At 38.9% G+C, this 21,908-nt stretch overlaps 1 long non-coding RNA gene across 3 annotated transcripts in view; it reads left to right on the forward strand.

Annotated features, from left to right (window-relative positions):
* Positions 1-21,908, forward strand: part of LOC121039738 (uncharacterized) — a 77,702-nt gene that overhangs the window by 39,325 nt on the left and 16,469 nt on the right. Inside the window, exon 3 of one of the 3 annotated variants that reach the window (XR_005794962.1) lies at positions 11,154-11,236. The exons of the other annotated variants lie outside the window; for them this stretch is intronic. This is a non-coding gene — a long non-coding RNA (uncharacterized LOC121039738). Of the gene's footprint in view, positions 1-11,153; positions 11,237-21,908 lie in introns of those variants that run through there. 3 annotated transcript variants of the gene reach the window in all.

Genomic DNA, 21,908 nt, shown 5'->3' on the forward strand with positions numbered 1-21,908 from the left:
CTACTGTATTTTATACTTTCTAAAAATCCTCCCTTATTTCACCTTTGTCTTTTAAAATTTCATCACGATTTATTTTCACCCTGTTCTTACTTGGCTTCAAAAAGTTATGTTTTCCAAAATTCTCCTAAGAAAAATCTGTTTTTTCTTTTTTCCGTTTTAAGCTATTTTTAGAGACTGTTTCTCTGAATCTTGAGTATGACACTTTTTCTTAGGAATATTTGTCCTCACAGTCTCAATGCTAATGTTTCTGCATCAATTTATTTTAAAACTTTTGCCGAAAGATAGGGTAAGTGAATTTCCCTTCAAGTCTCCTTATGCCTTCTTTACAACTACAGCTTTATTATATGTTCCCATGAATGATTCCCAACCTAATCCTCCAGTGTTGACTGGTTTCTATTTTGTTCAGTTTTGTTGGATTGAGAAGGAATCTTCTCTTTCTCACACCTTCAACATTGTGTTTGAAAAACTACTCTTGTAAGTATGCACTTGACCATGACCAAGCTTTTTCTAGCCTTTTCCTCCTCCTGGAGATTTAATTGTGGATCTATTCCTGTGAGGATGCGTGGTGCCTTCCCCACCCAACACCCTTGCTCTGACTTAGCTACCCAGCAGCCTTGTTGATACAGAGATTTGGTATTGTTTGATTTTCTGGGTATTTGGTTGTGGTGGGAGACTATTGGCTCTTTCCCAATTCCTGAGTTTCTGTCTTTCTCATGGTATAATGTGTACAGCTTTTGGTTGGAACTTTTGTCCAGTTTCATCAGTCTGAAATTAGTGGAAATCTTCTAGCTTCTTGTAATAACTTGACTTTTATTTCTTGTTTTCATTGCTGTTCCCAAGTTGTGTTTTCTCTGTTTCTTCAGGGGTGCTTTATTAAGAAGTAGGAAAGGCTGTATGTATGACAGGCTGCTACTCTAAAACTATTTTCAAAAAGAAGCGTTTATAATTTATGATTTTATAATCAGAAAAATTTATTTAAATTACTTGTTATTTAATATTATATTTATGTCAAACATAATCTATAAGCATTGTCTATGAAGCATGGACACAGAAAGTATGCGTGAACAGAAAAGTCTCATAAAGTACTCACTATGTTGGTTTAAAAACAGTGTAACCTATGGGGAGCCTGGGTTGCTCAGTTGGTGAAGTGTCCAACTTTGGCTCAGGTCATGATCTCACCATTCATGAGTTCAAGCCCTGCATCAGGCTCTGTGCTGACAGCTCAGAGTTGGAGCCTGCTTCGGATTCTGTGTCTCCCTCTTTCTCTGCCCCTCCCCTGCTCGTGCTCATGCTCTGTCTCTCAAAGATAAAAATAAACATTGAAAAAAAACAATGTAAACTAATATATGATGAACTGTTTAGAATGATAAAATGAATAAAATGAGAAATATACCAGAGCTGGAATAATTTCAGACACAAATGCTCCAAATAGGAATTAAAATATGTGAGATACTCGTATTCCTTTTTTTTATGATTAAGAGTTGGAAATAGATTACCGCAAAATGTGAAAAATCAGACAGCACACTGTGCCTGATGCATAGGAGTAATCTGTAAATGTTTTCTTGTCCTGGTTTTCCCTCTTCCCATTGTCTTCTCTCCCTTTCTTCATCCCTGCTTTCTATTTCATTTTGGGCTGAGATTGAAGACACAGGCATAGAACCGAGCAGTGTATAACATATAATGGTGTCTTTATTAATGGGAGACAGCCATGGTATCAGTCCACTTAAATGTTGAGTATCACAGATGAATTGTGTTTAATTTGTGTATATACATATATATGTACACATACACACAAACCTACATATATATACACACATATATATACATACCTACATATATACATACAGATATAGACAAGTACATATGTCATATATATATGTTGGACACAATGTCAGTGATTACAAAAGAGGAGAAGAATATAAATTGTATACCATGCTTCATTATTAATACAAGAGTGATAGACTAGAGAAGTATTTTGCTGCTCCTTTTCCATGTTTATAATTTTTCTCTGTACCTTAACTTTAAAATAAATTCATTAAATCTAGTTTCGATATTTGAAAAAAATACTTAGAAAGTAGATACTTAAAGCTCTATAGTTTGACTGCTGCTCTTTATACACCCTGGGTGGCAAACTTTAAACACCTCAGGTGACTTGAAGAATGATCAGTGGACCATTAAGCAGCTATATCATGCCATAAAGGTATATTCCTGGCAGCAGGCGACCCATGTCATCAAGTTCTTCCTTGCCCATCTTCTAAAATAACAGTCCGACAGCTTTATGTCCCCATGTGTAGACTGGTAATGCGATCCCAGGCAGGGTGCAGGGTGCAGGGATCATGTTCAGCTCAGATATGTTGACCTGTAGTCAAACAATGGATAATATGTCAGTCGCAAGACTCTCTTCCAATACAAGAACTTTGTTCTAAACTGTAACATACTCTGGAATATGTCACTTTTATATAAGTGCTCAGGTGAAATCAGAATTTTGAGGAAAAGATATGGGTAAATGTATTTTTGAGCACTTTCTGTTTTTCTTTTCTTAATGTGTGTACCCCAATCAACTGCCAGTCAAATTCATGGAATTCACCTCATGCGTATCTTTGTGAATGCTTTATGATCATGAGAGTCCATTGAAAAAGGTGGCAAACAAAGCAAAGGAGATGACAACCAATGACAGTGTGGTAGGTGAATGCAGGGGTACACAATTCGTTGCTTTGAAAGATGGGTAGGATACAAAGAGGTCAAATGGAAATGTTAGGTTATGCTGGGCAGAAGAGCTTAGGCTTGGCGTGGAAGGCAAGATTCTTGAGAAGAGTAGAAGCCTGACAAAAAGCAGTATCTTAGGTTAATAGCAGTGGGCCACTGGAGAGTCTAAAGCAGGAGATGTTTAGAGACGAGAGAACATAACAGTATTTTTTTAATACTTCTTAAAATATTTATTCATTTATTTTTGAGAGAGACAGCGTGAACAGGGAGGGGACAGAGAGAGGGAGACACAGAATCCGAAGCAGGCTCCAGGCTCTGAGCTGTCAGCACAGAGCCTGATGTGGGCCTCGAACCCACAAACCACGAGATCACAACCTGAGCCGAAGTCGGCCCCTTAACCGACTGAGTCACCGAAGTAACCCCGTAACAGTATTTATGTACAGGTAATAACATGAGAGCCATAGAGGGCAAAAGGAAGGTGTTGCCTAGAAAGACAGAAAAAGGCAAATTTGAGAAGAATTGTGTCAAGAATCATTAGAATATGGATTTGGCATGTAATTGCTCAGTGCATAGATGGTAGGAGAAATCAACAGATTAGATGTACCAGAATGCACATCCCTAAATATTTCTCCTTAAATCATACTTTGATATAATAGGAAATATTCTCAACTCAGATATTTTCAAATCTAAGGCACTCACATCTAGAAAGTTACTGAAAATAGGTTAACAATTGAGTGAAAGAAGAGGCCAATGAGATTGGACATGTTGAAAAGAGACACTGACTGAAGAGCGGAGGTAGATCTCCCCTCCGCCAAATAGCCTTGAGATATGTAAATAAAGTGCCAAGGACACCGAGGCTTTGACAACCTATGCTTGCATCCGTGGGTGTGAGGAGAACACCACCTGCAGTTTCCACTCGGTTCTTACCTGGCTTTGAGTTTTCATGGCTCCAGAAACGCCACATTGAGGCCTTACTATCATTGCACAGACTTCTTGTTTCCTGTCCCCGGCACCTTTCTAAGACTTTTGTATGTTTTCATTTGGTCACCACAATACTTCTGTCAGCACAGTATTCTTCTTTCCCCCCATTTTGCAGGTGAGGAAACTTGAGACCCAGTGAAGTTCAGAAATATGATTTGTGTCATGAGATGAATCTTACTAACCTGATGAATGTTAGACTAGAATTAAAATTGTGGCAACCTGACTTCCAGGTCTCTAGACTGTTAACCACTGTGTTAAACTGCCTGTCTAAAATGCATGGAGATGTCTTTAAATATTAAAGTTGAACAAGAAGAGCTTTGTCTACAACTTGTATCAAAGAAATACCGAATTGTTGTCTCCCCTCCATTAAAATCAGAATATGAGAGTGAAATACAATTGTTTGAATTGACACTTGTGTTGGATAATATTGGCATTTGCCCGTATGTTTGTTCCTCCAGTCTGTTTAACTTACTTCCTCTGGCTCACCTGCTTCTATCTGCAGGCCGTGGGCCCTCCATACCCTGGGACTGACTGCTGTGTTGGAAAGAAGCAGATGTACAAATCATCCTGGTTGAGGCAGAAGGCATCGTTAGCATGTTGTGACTAGAGTTCTTGCAGCCTCTAGACCCCCTTCCTGACTTTCTCATATTCCTGCTTCTGTGTAGACTAAATTCCTGATACTCTAAGTGTGGTATATGGACTATCCACATTGGCATTCTCTGGGAACTTGCTAGAAATGCAGAATTTCAGATTCTGCCTCCAGTATTATTGAATCGGAATCTGTGTTTTAATAAGATTCCCAGATAATATGTATGCACATTCAAATTTGAGAAGCACTGATCGAAATGGTTTTTACCTCTCATTGCTGACGTCTCTGTGTGGTACCTAATTTCAAACATAATTCCTGATCTATTGTGTAAATTTTGTTTCTGGCACTTGGAATCCATTGGTTAATAATTATCTACCTAGTCTCTCAAATACATCCCTGTCCAGACTTCTACAGTCTATGTGTTTCTCAAATTTTCTATTCCTGGTTTCTTATTGCCTCTTCCATAATCTATCCCTATTCGTACCCTTAGAACTAAAGTAATAATAATAGTTACACTACCTGGGGTGCCTGGGTGACTCCATCAGTTAAGCGTCCTGCTCTTGACTTCGGCTTAGGTCATGATCTCATGATTCATGAGTTCAAGCCCCACATGAAGCCTGGACAGATGACATCATGGAGCCTGCTTGATTCTGTCTCCTGCTCTTTCTCTGCCTCTCCCCTGCTTATGCTCTCTCTCAAAATAAATAAATAAACTTAAAAAAATTATATTACTTAGCTATTTCCCTATCAAAAAAAGAGCAAAATGAAAATACGTATATAATTAAAGGAGTAATTAAGCCATGTACAATTTAATATCAATGATTTGGATCTGATACTTAGCTGTTTTATATTTATTATGGTGACAGAGGAGGTCAACAGAACCCTCCGCTCCTGTTCTTGCCCAATCTGCAGTGTGTGGTGTTATACATGAAAAGGAACTTGATAGCAGTTCTTATTTTCCCATTATGTTAAGGAAAAGACAAATTACCATTCATCACTGTTCTGTGAGTAATGGTTAATGAATGTCTTTGTTGCCTTTCTACACAGAGGTGTAGAAGAGGTCAATTGGCTGTTTGCCTCTGTTGTTACTTCTAGGATTCCTATGTTGTGTGAGCTATTTACTCAATTTAAGTATTAGTCATCCATGGGGATTTCCTGTGTAATAACTTTTGAAAGTATAATGTAAAAGAAGAGCATAGAAGAATATTTACAGATAGCCACCCACACCCTTTTCCCTGCAGAGTGTGCTTTGCAAACACTGCCGTGAGCTCTCTTTGAAGATCCAGCAACAGGTAGGGACCAAAAAGAAAACTTTTTTTCTGGGTAGAGTTACAACAACGTTTTACCCACTCTTACCTGCGGCAAACTGAGCAAGGTCAGGTATAGAGAAACGTGCATGGTAATTTTAAAATCATACATTAACAATTGGAAAGCTAAATGATAGAATCGTGACGGATAAGGAATCATTCATTTATGCCTTCATTATGACCTTTGTGTAGTTGTTGCTGTGTTCCCTTCGTTATTTTTCACAGGCATACGCTGGCCAAAGGACATCCTCTTGTGTCATTATTCTTACCCGTGCTGCAAAGCTGAGGCATTTGGAGAGACTCTGCTCTCCCAGTGAGAGTCGGCAGCTGGGGAACAGTTGCACACAAAATAAAACTTCCAGGAATCTTTCAGGACACTTTTAAATGTTTTGGAAGTGGCCTTTGTCCAAAGGCAAGTAATTACACCAGAGACACAGGCTCACTTTTCTAAGTGATTAAATTCAAGCTCTCTCTCTCTCTCTCTCTCTCTCTTTTTAAATGATATTCTTGAACTGTAAGACTGTGTCATCATAAAGGAACAAAGAGCTCTAGGATGTATATTCACGATTTCCTGACAGTTGTCTTCACACCTCTCATTATTCATAGAGCAAAGTTACTGTGTGGCAATAACATATGGAATTTTGCAAACTGATTGGCTCTTCACTGAGACAGACACATAGCTAGATTGTGCTCTGTGGATCTGCCGCGGAGGCAAAAATCAATTTTAAGCCTTTTCTGGGGGATCACGTGAGGCTAGAGTAATTTTAAAAAGTGTAGTTAAAGAGATTTCATACTTTACAACCTCAGAATATTGATATAGTCCGGGGAAAGGGTTGTTTCGAACAGTGAATAATTTTAAAAATCTCATAAAAAGCATGTTTAGAAAGAAAGCACTGTCAAGGTGTTTCATTGGGTAGTAACATGTATGGAGCAGGTATGGCATGATATGCTGCTTTCCTTGGCATAATTCCTTTCTTTTCCGGTTCAGGTCTTGCTTGATATATGCTGAGATCATTTAAACACATAATGTTTGTATTGTTATATACCGACCTATGTAAATTCAACTCCTTTTTCGAGGAATAGCCCTGTGTATTGTATCTCTCTGTGCTTATGCCCTTTTATAAGGGCAATCCTGTCTGAGTCGGTCCCTGAGTAAGCCTGAGATCGTCCATTTTTTGAGCTGGAAGTCACCACAAGGCCAACCTAATTCGAAGCACTCATTTTAGAGTTGGAAGAGCAGAAGCCCCAACATCATACATAATCCATGGCCCAGCTGGCACCAAGGTTTTTGTCTGCATCACTGTTAATGCTCTTTATACCTTTTAATGCTATGTTACTTAGTCTTCGGATAAATACTACTTTGCATTTGTCAATTTTAAGATCTGCTTTTATCTTCTTTTCCGAACTAGAAGTTTCTTAAAGGTGTGAGTATGGTCTCCCTTGATTGTATGCACAAATATTGGGACACTGGTTACCATATAGTACAGTTAATAATATCTTCAATAAGAGAAGTCTGGTATATTAGTTAACAATTGCTACAGTAATGCTGTGTAACAAACTCTTCCCAAACTCAGTGGCTTATAACGACAATCATACGTGGGCTACCTATATTTGGGTTGGATGCAAATGGGCTGGTTTAGATTTTGCTCGGCTGATTCTGCTGCAAGCTGTGGGTCAAGTTGGGCATGGTGTCTCCCTGTGGGTATGGTTCAGGTCTACTCCAGGTGTATTAATTGTATGGTCCAAGCTGAATAGGAACTACCCAAGCTCATCTTGTGTGATGGCTGAGATGCAAGAGGGCAAGTTCAATGGCCCTTATACCTTTCCAACCTCATTTTGCATCCCTTTTGCTAAGGTCCCACTGGACAAAGCAAGCCATATCTCTGTGGCCAAAGTAAAAAGGGTGAGAAGTTCTTTTGATCCACCATGAGGCTAAAATGAGTCCCATGAATCAAGGGAAAAAAGGAATAACTGAATAATAGTCTACCACGATAATGATCCTGTATTCTGAAGCCATTCTTGACCTTGCTAAGACTCTCTACACTCTTGTTAGATTCTTAAGAAAGAAAAGCAAGGGTTGACACATGACAGTATTGCTGGTTGTTAACATTTTTCCTTGGGTGAGTATAAAGCACACCTTTTGCCTAGACTTTGCTGCCCCCAATATCTGGACCATTCTTCTTTCCTTGTTCACATCGGCTTTCTGAAGCCTTAAAGTCAAAAGTCTTTTGGTCACAAGTAATGAAAATCAAACCAGAACTAACATAGCAACAAAAAGGGATGTATTAGTAGAGCGGCTGTATTAGTTTGCTAAGGCTGCCGTTAGAAAGTATCAACGACATAAATTTATTGTCTACAAGTCCAAGGTGTTGTCAAGGTTAGTTCCTTTTGAGGGATATGAGGAAGAAATTGTTCTACGTCTCTCTTCTTGTTTTATAGATGGGATCTTACTGTTGACATGGTGCTCTCCCTGTATGCCTGGCTGTCTCCAAATTTCACCTTTTTATAAGAACACTGGTCATATTGGTTTAGGGGCTAATGACCTCCCCTTAACTTTATGATCCCTGTGAAGACCGTATGTCCAAATAAGGTCACATTCTGAGATACTGGGTTAGGATTTTAACATATGAGTTTGTTGGGGGGTGGGGTGAGGCAGGACACGGTTCAACCTATTACAGTGTTTGTATGTAGAATTGCTTGGGACGGTCCCATTTGATGCTGGTTTCACTGAAGTAATTACTAATTACAAATCCCTCTTTCAGTGTCAATAATGTACCAGTTTGAGTAATAAATTTTATGACTCTTTAGTTAAGAGAATACAGGGGTAACTCATTAATTGTAGAGGGAGATTTTGACTGAAATTTGGAAACAATCTGGTAATATAATATTTATTCTCTGCTCTATAGTCATATTAATTATTATTATACATTGCTGTTTTTAACCAGACTGCACACTTTTGTGAGAATCTGTGATTTTTATCCAAAGCAATAGGTTCTTAAATTTAAAAAAATGTGTATGTCAGATCTATATAATACACATGCATAATATGTAGGGTGCATGTTACATGTTATATATAATGTGTATGCTATATATATATATATAATATACATTATATATAAACACATTCACGCGCATATATCTATGAGTTTACATATGTTTCCCTTTCGGGACTTAAGCTATTTTGTGTTCATCAATTCCTGTAACATTTCTCTAAGCAGTCACAGAAGGGAAACTCGAAAGCACTATTATACTTTTATAGAAGATGGAGAACGAGACAACATGGCAGCGTTCTTCCCATGATAGAGGCAGAACACGCAAATGCCTTCTGTTTTAACCAAATGTTCTTAGTTTTACAGCTTTCTGGGCACAGCTAAGTCAGCTCTTTGAGCAAACCGAGATCTTCTTTGTCTTCCTCTTGTCCAAAGGAAATTATGGGAGTTTCAACAAACAAAGAAATAAAAGCAGATAAGGGGATTTTGGTTAATTTAAAAAACAAATGAAGAAGAGATAAGAGGCTTTTAGGACTGTCCCTGTCAGGTGAGGGGAGTGAAAGGGAGGGAACCTGGTCTTAATGCACAGAGGAAATGCCTCCCTGAAAACAAGTTGTGGTGAAGTGAAAATGTAGACGATCTCAGGAAGGAGTTGGCAAAGAAAGGCTTTAAGGTCAGGCTCTTTGCCGGCTCCTGTTCTGAGAGGCCAGAAATAAGGAGTTTGCATGAGCAGGAGAGTGAGGGGATCTGAGGCAGAATCCAAGACTCCCTGCTCCTGTCTGAGCCCTGGGCATCATATCAGGACTCCATCATAAAGACACATTTTTCACATTTCAACGTAATGACTTCTTTTCTAACAAATTGGTAAGTACTTTTGAAAGCCTAGGATTTGCATTGAAGTGTGTGACTGTAACACCTCAAGTTAAATCCAGTTGTAATGAAGACCACTACCATAAAAATATATTGGTCTGAAAGAATTCTCCAGAACTCGGCCAGATCCCATTCCCCCTCCCCCAGCTCTCCCAGTGTCTACCCACATCTCTTTAGCTATGAAATATCTGTATTTATCGTCTATCTATCTGTCTATCTAATCTATCTCTGTGTCTGTATCTGTAGACCTACAGGTGCCAAACCTACCTCTTAAACACGGATCCTTGTTTCGAGTCTCATGTTTTCGTTTCCAAATGTCTCTGGGTCAGTTTCATACGTTGCTCTCACTTCACATGCAGTTTGGTTAGAAATGATCATCATTCTTTTCCTCATACCGGCCTCTTGTTTGAAATTCCAAATTCTCTCAATATTACTACCGTTTTCCTGTATCTCAGCAGCATCCTTCCTACTTATCTTTTAATCGTCCCACTCTTGCTTGCTGATCAAATCTGTTGCTTTGTTTTGCTTTGTGACCCTGCTCAAGATCCTATCTCCCTTTCCTTCACTCTACTTCCAGCTTTGTTCAAACATGCGGTCACTGCTCCCCTGCACTAGGGTGAGCACCTCCTTACTGGGCTCCCTGTCTACGGATATTTTCCCTGGCCCAGTCTATTTTACGTCAGATTAATCTTTTAAAAACCTTTTTAAAATACAAATCTTTCAAAAATATAAAATCTTTGGCACGTTTCCTCTGTGCAAACACCTTCAATATCTCTCTATTGCTAACAGAATAAAATCTAAGTTCTTGAACCGGCAACCAGAAACTTCCATGGTTTTGGTTTCTTCTTTATCTCCTGTTCTTCGACTTCACATTTTTCAGATACAAGATATGAGTTGGTAATTATCTTTCCTTTAGCCCTTTACAAAAATGAGATATTTAATAATGATTTGCTGAATAATGATTTGCATCTTATGAAAGCATTTTGCTGAAATAAAATTTCATGAACATAATTTGTATTTCTTGATTTTTAATTTTACAATAATAAATCTATGCCAGAGATTAAATTTTCAGCAATATTTCCCACTTATTAAATGTGAAAATTTACAGATTGATTTGAGTAAAGAGTCTATATACTTCACTGGCTTACCATTCTTGTATAATTTTAAGTAGAAGAAATGATATTATGTGTTCTTTACTGCCTGGTCAAACACCGGCCTGCAAGATGACCCAGACCACATCCTCAGATGTCCCCTCTGAAGATGTGATAATGTAAGCCCTTCTCTAATAATTCTCAATTGAAATGAAAGCTTTCTGGAATAGATGTGTCCTGAGCCACACCTCTGTCAGAGTTTTATTTCATTTCATTTCATTTCATTTCATTTCATTTCATTTCATTTCATTTCATTTCATTTCATGTTATTTTATTTTTAAATGTTTATTTTTGAGAGGGAGCAGGCGGGGTAGAGGCAGAGAGAAAGGGAGACAGAGGATCTGAAGCAGGCTCTGCGCTGACAGCAGAGAGAGCCGGATGCGGGGCTCGAACCCAGGAACCGTGAGATCATGACCTGAGCCGAAGTCTGACACTTAACCGACAGAGCCACCAAGGTGCCCCAGAGGTGTACCTTCATTTACTAGGTACATCCACCGTACTCCACAGATTGTGTAATTTTATCTCTATTATTCTGTAACCCACATTCTCTCTGTTGCAGGAGAGAATCACCATCCTCACTTGCGCAAGGAAGTAAGGAAAGTAAGGCCTTGCTGAGATTGATGAGCATGGAAATAAAAAAGGCGAGTCAGATATGAGAATTAATTTATAAGAAAAATTGACAAAATTTATTACAGACTGACTATAGAGGATGAAATAGCATGTTGTTTATGAGAATTATAGTACCGCTGACCTGGAAATAGGAAGTTGGGTGTTAGAGCTTGACTTCAAAAGAAAGATGATGAACTTAGATTTATTTAGATTTACATTTAGTTGAAATGTGTGATCACAGAATGCCCAAGCAGGGGGAGAGAATTGAAGATTTGAGTGGTGAGGACTGTAACTGTCAATTAAAGGTGATAAGATTAGAGGCAATAGTTAAAATCATGAGAGTATATAAGATCATTTAAGAAGAGACCATAAAGTAAAGAGAACAGAGGGCTGAGAACCAGTCAAAACAATTCTTTGTCCTCAATCTAGGTTCAGTATCTGTTCAAATATATTCCCTTATTATATCTTCATCTCTTTCTCGTTGCTATTTTAACTACCTGTCTTGCCCTCCTTCTTCAGTTCTTGCTAAAAATCCCCAGTGAAGAGAATCATGGCTCTTATTCTGACTGCCAGATTCTGCAACTCCTTGATTTCCAGTAGCTTTCCTGGATTCTGACCACGCCATTGACTTGACCCTTGGCATTTCATTTCCTCCCCTGGTCTTGGTTTCTCATCTGCTGTTCGTGTTTGGTACGGTGACAGTCCTGAGGCAGGGGTAAGAAGAGAAGAAGAAACCAGTGAAAGATGGGGAGGAGTGGTTCTAAAAATAGGAGTACCAGAATTATGAGGCATAATGGAAGTCAAGAGGGAAAGACAACAATTCAAAACCTCTTGAGGGCTTGTATTATCAAATACAATATCTTTGCCGTAAGAATGCCAGCAAATAATAGGACTACCATAGAGACTGCTGTGGACTGAACTGTGTCCCTCCAAAATTCATATGTTGAAGCTTTAACCTTAATGTGATGGTATTTGGAGACGGGGCCTCTGGGAGATAATTAAATTTAGGTAAGGGCATGAAGATGAGGTCCTCGTGATAGAATTACTGCCCTCATAAGGAAAGACGCCAGACAGCTTGATTCCTTTCTCTCTCCCTGTCACACACACAGCAACACGGCAAGAAGACAGCCATCTGTAGGCTGGGAAGAGCCCCACCAGTGAACCCAATTGGCCAGATCCTCGATCTAGGACTTCCCAGCCTCTCGGATCATGAGACATGTTATTTTAGTCACCCATTCTGTGGTAGTTGGATATGGCAGCACAGGCTGACTCATATAGGGACTTTAATTATTTCACTTAGACTTCCCAAACCCATATCAAAAATCACACTCCAGCGTTGACATTTTCAATGATCAGTAAAAACTCACCCTTATAGAAAGTAAAGCTCTCACGGCATTGTCATTTATCAAGCTGAGAACATTTTAATTTGATGAAATGTAAGATTATATTTGATGGGATTACAATTCTGATGGCATCTTTAGGGTCGCTTTTGGCTTCTAAGGTCAGAACTAGCGAAAGTCAATATTAGCTAGAAGAGCTCTCATTAATTTCTGTTATAGATGCTTTTCAACAACTTGCCGTGTAACATCCACGGTTTCATGGTCAACAAAAAAGATCTATTACATATGACTTGGAAAAATTACGAACGATGTTTAAAAGAAGCCTGGCTCATGGAAAATGCAAAAATCTAGTGTGCCTCCATGGTCAATATTCTATCGATTAAGGATTTAGTTATTTCTGGATAGTTCAAGGCAATGTGACTATAGATTTTGTGTCTGTTTTGTTTCTTTTTAAAACTATTGTGGACTGCTGATGGGGTGTGTTTCAGCACTATTATTTTAAGCTCATCCTCAGATGCCTTATTCTTTTGCTACTCCGTTTTGTGTGCTTCAAAACATAGTAAACTGCATTCCCTTTTGAGCTGTTCAAGTAATACCTATAATTTCAGCTCGGCAGAGGTGACTTAATACCAGTAAAATCGGACCATCCTGTAATCCTGTGGCTTAATACTCACCTGTGACCTAGCTGGAACTGTCACCTGCTGATTGCGATACTGACAGCTACCTTCTATCTGATTGCACAGATCTTGTATATTACTAACACATTTCTCATACTCGTGAGTTGTGGGTCACTCATTTCTGATAAAAACTTGTTTTGTAATGCACGATTTTGCTTGAGCCTTGTGCTCTCTTTTTGGATTTGGTTTTGATAATGATATGATTGTTAAAGAAATTTCCACACCGTACAGGAACCTCAGGGCTTAATGAGGAAATGAGTTGTATTATTACTTCATCCTATCTGTGGTTTCCTGATTATTTTCTTTTGTACCATCATGACTGGTGGAGCAGTGGAGACCTATGGATTTCAGGCATGAAGGAATTTTTACCTAGGAGATCAACACTAACCTTTAGCTCACTTTCATTATGTATGGCATAGGGATTAAAAGTATCTTCTGACCCAAGGCCTATGGTCTCCTTTTAATCCCCAGTGGTTTTTTACATTTGGAAAAAGAGCTTCTGAATTTTATCAAGTAGTATAGAAAGAACTATAGAGTGATTCATAATTTTGTGTGTGAACGAAAGCTTTTAAACATACACACCAAGGTGAAATCAATGCCCCTCTCCTCAATAATAAGCAAAACAACACAAAAAAACACCATCTGAATCGCTGCAAAAATGACTTAGAAAAATAAATCGGTACTGGTACCAAGCCTTGTTTTAACATGCAGTGAGATGAGATGACTATAATTTTTCAAAGACAAAGGTAAGGCAACCTAATAACTTTGGGAGGACCTTGTCACAACTATTAGAAATGGCTGTCCCCAGGAGTGCCTGGGTGGCTCAGTCAGTTAAGCATCTGACTCTTGGTTTTGGTTTAGGTCATGATCTCATGGTTGGTGAGATCGAGCCCTGTGTGCAGGCTCTGCGCTGGCAGCATTAAGCATGCTTGGGTTCTCCTCCTCTCTCTCTGCCCCGACCCGACTCACATTGTCTCTGTCTCTGTCAAAAATAAACTTAAAAAGAAAGAAAGAAAGAAAGAAAGAAAGAGAAAGAAAAAAGAAATGGCTGTCCTCATTTGGAGAGTGAAGTTAATTTACTGAGGATCACAGGTGAACTGCACAAAGTAAATCTCAGCAATTATGCTGTTGAGATTAATAGCCAAATCTACCAACTTTTCTTTTTTTTATCTTTTTTTTTTATTGTTAAATTGGTTTCCATACAACACCCAGTGCTCATCCCAAAAGGTGCCCTCCTCAATACCCATCACCCACCCTCCCCTCCCTCCCACCCCCCATCAACCCTCAGTTTGTTCTCAGTTTTTAACAGTCTCTTATGCTTTGGCTCTCTCCCACTCTAACCTCTTTTTTTTTTTCCCTTCCCCTCCCCCATGGGTTTCTGTTAAGTTTCTCAGGATCCACATAAGAGTGAAAACATATGGTAACGTGGATGGAACTGGAGAGTGTGATGCTAAGTGAAATAAGCCATACAGAGAAAGACACATACCAACTTTTCTTAAAGGCCTCTTCTTACTTTCTGTCCTGCTTTCCTTCCTTTAAGATTCCCACCCTCCCCCTTATAGGTCATTATGTCTCTGTTCCCATGTTTCTTCTTTCTTTCTAGCCCTCTTGAAATAAGTGTTTTATGGTTGTTGGGCTTAGAGTCTTATACTCTTTTACAGTTTAAAAAGTGAATGAAGCCTTAAATATTTCTTTTAAAAAAAAAAAAGCCTTGACATTGAATTTAATTTTTTTTTTTCAGTAGAAGGAACAAACAGAAGGAGAAACAATGTACGAAATATAAAGAGACAGGACAAAGGAGTAAAAATAAAAACAGCACAGAGGAAAATGAAGGAGGATGGGTGGAAGGAGAGAAACGAAATGAGTGTGAAATGGAACAGGCAGAAGATGGGAGAGAAAGTTTAGTTGGTGTTGGGATGATACGCAAAATCGATTAAGAAGATTGGAGGAGGCTCAGGTTCAACTTTGGCATATTTGGTTTAACAACATAGATCCAACTCTTAATTCTTTCTCATTTACCACTTTTTACATTGTCTCTAATTACTTAAAATGCAGTGTTGGATAGAAAGAAGCACCTTTAGGTGAGGCTGTAAATTATTCACACTGTCGATTGTTTAAACTGTTAATTCTGCAAAGTGTTAGGACAAAAAGTAAAATCTTTCTCCTGGTATAATTCATGCATGGTTTAAGTCAGTGTGCAGATGATAGAACTCTTGAAGTCTGATAACCAAACAAAGCCTCTATGATACAAGTCTCATTTTTATTGTCTTTTGATAACCTCTACTTTTGATAAGAAGTAGCAACATTTTCTTTTCAACAGTATGCCTACTTTTTGCAAAATCTCTATTTTCAAACAGCTTTAGTGAAGTGTAATTGACATGTAAAAACACACATATTTGAGGCGCACCATATGACATATTTGGATATGAAAATGCCCACACGTTTCTCACTCATATTCATTAATTAACATATCCGTCATTGCCAAAAGTTTCCTTCAGGTGTTTGGCAATTCCCCACAATTTTCCTTCTCTTCCATGCCCCTACTATCTCGGAGCAACGCTGGTCACTGTACATTAATTTGCCTTTCTTAGAATTTTGCATATACAGACAATATGTACTCCTTTTGGACAAATTTCTTTCCCCATTGTTCCGGGAGACATCCATGTTGTACTGTGTGTCAATAGTTCATCCTTTTTATGGCTGAGCAGTATTTCATTGTCTGAACATATTATACTTTGCTGATTTGCCTGTTGATGGACATTTGGGTGGTTTCTACTTTGGGCTATCGGAAATAGAACTTCTATGGACATTTGTGTCCAAGTTTTTGTGCGAACATAGGTGTTTATTTTTCTTGGGTAAATATCTAGGAATAGAATGACTAGATCACGTGGAAAATTTCTTTTTAAAGAAAGACCCAACAGTTTTGCAAAGTAGTCAATCATCTAAATTTTCCCCAGCAGTGAATTAGAAGTTTGTCATTTGCTTTGATATTTTGATCTTCTGTTTCAAGGCATAACTAATTCTAGGACCTTTTAAAAATTTTTTTTGATGTGTATTCTTATTTTTGAGAGAGAGAGAGAGAGAGAACGCACAGCAGGACAGGGAAAGAGAGAGGGGGAGACACAGAATCCGAAGCAGGCTCCAGGCTCTGAGCTGTCAGCACAGAGCCTGACGTGGTGCTCAAACTCAGGAACCGTGGGTTCTTGACCTGGGCTGAAGTTGGACACTTAACCGACTGAGCCACCCAGGTGCCCATATTCTAGGACCTTTTAATCCAGCAAAGCTTGAACCACTTTGCAACATTCAGTCAGGTTTGTTGACCTCTTCTAGTTTTCTCAAGTCTTTATAATTTGAGAACCCTGGAAAAACTGATGCCAAATTTGAATGCTATAACAATTTCGGGAAGTAAATTATACACTTACACTAAAAATTTAAGGAATATTTGTTGAAAGAAAGACCAGAGAAATACTCATCAATATCTGATGAATAGGAAAGATGATGACTATTTAAGTTTGACACATACATTTTATCAGGTACTTCTAGGAAAGCACGGACTGTGCTGTTTTGGGAACCAAGATTAGCATCCTCCTAATCACTTACATTTTGTGTCATTTGGTCTAAATTTATCAAGTTTTGTTTGGTCAGATAGCAATAATTAGGACTGGCTACTTTCAAAGGAATCTTTCTTTTCCTTTGATTCTCACCATGTAAAATTATCATAATTAAAGATACCATATTTCCCTAGTTCACCCAGGAGGTGCATATGAATCTGATAGGCTTGGCGATAACCTCAAATATATTTGGGAGAAGGCATTTATGATTCTGATTTAGATAAGATTAGGTTAGAAGTGGGTGTATAAAGGATATACCCGACATTATTAGCAGTAGGATCAGCAGTGGTTAATCACAAAACACCATTCATATTTGAGGATTTCCACATCAGATTTTAAGTATTTTGGTTTCCCTCTTTTTTCTCCTCTCCCATTCAGTTATCTGTATTAAGTCAAGGACCGCATCAATTTCATCCCAAACCTATATTAATACTGTTTTACTGATGATTTTTTAGACATTTCTTGAGTTTTTTTCTTCCTCAATAGTTGGGTTTTGAGGGACAATTCAGTTGGTTGAGCGTCCCACTCTTGATCTCTGCTCAGGTCATGATCTCGGGGTTCCTGGGGTTGAGCCCCATGTTGGGCTCTGCACTGACAGTGCCAGGCCTGCTTGGGATTCTCTCTCTCTCTCTCCCTGTCTCTGACCCTGCCCTGCTTGCACATGTGAGCTCTCTATCTAAATAATTAAGTAAAAACTTTAAAAAGTTAGATATTTAGGCTGAAAGTGCTTTTGAAGAAAAAAGACTTTCTAAGGGAAAGTCTCCTGGACCTTCTTATGTGAGACATTGAAGTAACTGACATGATAAAAGAGTGTGTGTTTACAGCAATTATCAAAGAACAGTCTTATTTAGATACAAACCATTTTCGTAGATACAGTTATTCTTAAGAAAAGAAGTTTCCTGGGGTGCCTGGGTGGCTCAGTTGGTTAAACATCTGACTTCGGCCCAGGTCATGATCTCACGGTCTGTGGGTTCGAGCCCCGCGTCGGGCTCTGTGGTGACAGCTCAGAGCGTGGGGCCTGCTTTGGATTCTGTGTCTCCCTCTCTCTCTGCTCCTCCCCTGCTCATGCCCTGTCTCTGTCTCTCTCTCAAAAATAAATTTAAAAAAGAAAGTTTAAAGAAAAGGAGTTTCCTAATTCCACCTCGGTAGTTTTTCCTGGAGTATAGAAATACCTAAACTAAATAGGATAGAGCTTATGGAAGTATGAAGACTTGGTATTTATTAAATTAAAGATTAAAATTATTCCTTAGTTTAATTTATTGCTTTTGAATCAGAGAAGGGAACAGGCCCTCAGGCAAGCTTTAGGGCTTGTAAATAGTACTTGTAGTAGACGTTCCCTTATCCATTTAAAACTTTGGCACCTGTATCACAGGCTTTTTTTTTTTTTTTTTTTTTAATATCAGTCTCTGCCATCGTCCTGTCTGGCTTTAGTATACTCATGGAAGGAACGGCTAAGAGCGTGGCCTCTCACTGTGGGGCATTTCTCATCATCAGTTACCATCTCTTCTTCTGTACCTGAGCCACAAGCTCCCATGAACATACCACTGACCCCGGGAGCATAAACAGCCTCACGTACAAGCTCATTACCTCAAATATGTATACTACGCTAGCATCGTAATCTCTTTTCTCCCCAGGGAACTTAGCACTCCGATCGCTCTTTGACTTCATCTGCCTCTTCGGCCCGTGGATTGTCTATTTTCTTCCAATTCACCAGCCCTTGCCTTTCCTCTCTGTCTGCCACATTACATACATTAAATTCCCCTCCACATCTAACATTTGGTTTCACCTATCTGGAAGAACCCAATTGAAGGTGAACCTGGTACCCATGTTTTCTGCATTTACCTCTGAACAGTAGAGCACTCGGAGAATTGTCACACGATTGGAATTTTGGTTTTGCAGTCCATTTTTGACAATGACTTCAAATGCACTCTCAACACTGCCTGCCATTTTCTCAGGTCAACATGCTCTTAACCTGAGAAGGGGGGAAGGATTCATCTTAAGTAGAAAGAGTGATCGTTTCTTTGTTATAACAGGAGGCAGTGTGCTAGGATGGGTGAGCCTGTAGATATGTTTGTAAGATAATGAAGATAAAATCAATATGGCTATTTATTTTTTTAGAAGGACACCCATCCCATAAATAAAGGATAAACATAACCTAAACCCTAGATTAGTTTAAAATATTTTTAAAAATTTTTCTCTATTTATTTTGAGAGAGAGAGAGAGAGAGGGAGAGGGAAAGTGGGGGACAGGCAGAGAAAGAGGGAGAGAGAGAATCCCAAGCAGGATCCACGCTGTCAGCACAGAGTCCAACATGGGACTTGAACTCACAAACCATGAGATTATGACCTGAGCCGAAATCAAGAGTTGGACACTTAACTGACTGGGCTGCTCAGATGCCCCGACCATGGATTATTTTATATATCAGATTAGTCTTTCCTGCAAAGAAAGATTATGACATTGTTTTCTGGCTGTTATAAATTGTTCTCCTTAATGGGGTGAGTTGACAAATTTTTGCTCAAGTTTCTAGCATAAATATTTGTTGAAGCGCATAGCTTCCAGTCTTCAAGCAGGATTTTGACAAATGAGGAACAGCAACTGCAGATAGAGTCTTCTGGAAAGTTGAAGTTTTGAGCTTTGGGCATTTTCCTTCCAATTCATCTTCCAGCTGATAGTCTTAAAACATTTTGATCATACCACTTCCCTTCTATAAACATACCATGGGCCCACTGCCTGCTATATATCATGTTTCAAAACAATGAAACATGGTTCTTGAAGCCATCCATACTTGATTGCATTCAATGTATTCAACATTACAGTTTTTCATATGTAACCATATTCTGAATGCTTTGTTCCAGTCCATTACCCTTCTCCTAATTCTCTGCCACTGTGTCTCTCTCTATTGAATCTATACTGGCCAGCTTGACCTGGGGGATGAGCAGACAACCAACTGGTAGTAATAGGTAGAGAGGGAGTTTTCCCATTCAAACCCAGTTAATCCACAATGATGAGGTAGAATGAGCCCATGACCTTAAACATAACATCTGGGAAGATGAATGTGGATGAGGTAAAGAAGAGACCATGGTGATACTAAGAAGGAGCTTCCAGAGCTGAATTCCACGGAGGTCATCAAGATTGGACGCATCAATAATTTAAACTATTAATCACCACATATTTTGCTCTGTGATCATTCCGTTTGGGCTGGAGGGAATGATTCTCAGGTCAGGCTGACTGAAAAAGAAACCAAATTCTCAGCCTCTAAATTGAAAATGTCACGATCTGTTTCTCAGTTATAATGGAGAAACAGTGAGCTGCTAGTACATCCACACTCCTTACCCATTCTTCCGTCCCTTCACTGCTGCCCACAGACTTAGAAAACAAAACAAAACGAGACAACCAAAGCAAAAACAAACAAACACAAACAAACAAACGGAAACAACTTTCAAGCTAAAGTGGAAAATAGGTTGGCAATGAGGCAAGAAGGGTTAGAAGTGAACCTGGGGGTCATCACCCTTTATTCCACTCCCCTGGGAGGGCTCTTTGTAAGGAGTGACATGATGAAATTTTGGTGTGCAGATCCCATTCTTGTCTGCCACTAGCAGTCTGACAGAATTGATGGGAAGAGGTCCCCTGACAACACCAGCTCTCCCAAGGACACCAGAAAGGTGTGGCAGAACCATTGAATTTCTCTATTGCCTTCAAGAAGAACATGGAAGGACTGATATCCTTGTTTGCAGATGTTGGTTTGCAAGAAGATATTGCAGATATTGGTTCTTCAAGAAGAACATGGAAGGACTGATATCCGGGCTGATGAACCCCAAGAGGTCCAGAATTGAGGGAGAGAAGACTGTGAAAGACCTGATTTTACTTGATGACTAGACACTGTGGTTAAAGTGTAGACATCTCTAAAGAGGCATGTCAGGGATGGGGACTGAGACGGTAGAAATTGGCTGATGACAAGGCAAATTATATTTAGAGTGGGGTGTCAGCATGGGACTGGGACCGAGCAACCATGAGAAGGATAAGAACGCTTCCTATGGCACTACGGCAGTTGTACAAATCCCTAGAAGACTAGAATGAACTCTAGCAAAGTGAGGGTAAGAAGAATATCAGTTATATCTTTGAAACCAACAAGTATCACCCTTCACTGACTGAAAAATCCTGAAGGTGGACTGAATGTACCTGAAATTAACCACATTTAGTTTCTGACTTTCCAGTGGAAAGTGAGGATAAGGATACTTTTCAGTCACAAGATAGTTGAGACATTTTGAATTTTGGTACCTATCAGTTTTATAGGCTGTCATGTGTATGAAATGCATTCCAGGCTTCTGAACCAGAAGCCTCAACTTTCTTGCGACGTTAGGGAAAAATGGTGTGGGCTTAGCTGTAAAAATCCATAGCATCACAAATTTTGTTGAAATGCCTCTTCTTCAACTGGCTCTGGTTTTCTGACGCAGATCATACGTGCCATCGCTTTCACCCAAAAGGCAACACTGGGCCCTGTTTTGAAGCTCCCTCTCCTTTATTTTTCTAAATCTGACTCTTAGTATGTCTTTCCTTTGTCTTGTCCTTATGCCATAAGTCTTCCTTTGTCTTTTTCTCAACATGTCCTTAATGAGTTTGCTTTCTCTACACCTACTTCATTTTTAGTCTTCATGTACCTTCTCTAAACATATTAATAAATAGCAATATGGAGTAGGAGCAGGGAAATGCAAAGATGATACAGCAGGTTTAGATCCAGCCTCTCAAGGAAGGTCAATGAGTGGATATGAGCACCTTTAATAAAATGTAAGAAGTGATCTGTTAGCATTATTGTCCACATGTGTAGACATATAGATCACATATATAAATTCTGTATAGTTAAGTCATAGAAGGCTTTCACAGAAGGTTGTAGATGAAGGAGTAGCATTTCCTGGTGAATGAGAATGGAAAGGACATTTCAAACACTAATGAAAGTTGTAAAAGTTATTTTAAAAAGTATAAAAATTAGTAAGGCTATTACTAAATTTTAATGGTGTGGAAGGAATATGAGTTATGATTTTGAAATATAAACCAACAAAACAACAAAATCACAAATAAA

This window comes from Herpailurus yagouaroundi, unplaced genomic scaffold (assembly GCF_014898765.1).
Source record: "Herpailurus yagouaroundi ecotype Mexico unplaced genomic scaffold, PumYag 181, whole genome shotgun sequence".
Classification (NCBI taxonomy): Eukaryota; Metazoa; Chordata; class Mammalia; order Carnivora; family Felidae; genus Herpailurus; species Herpailurus yagouaroundi.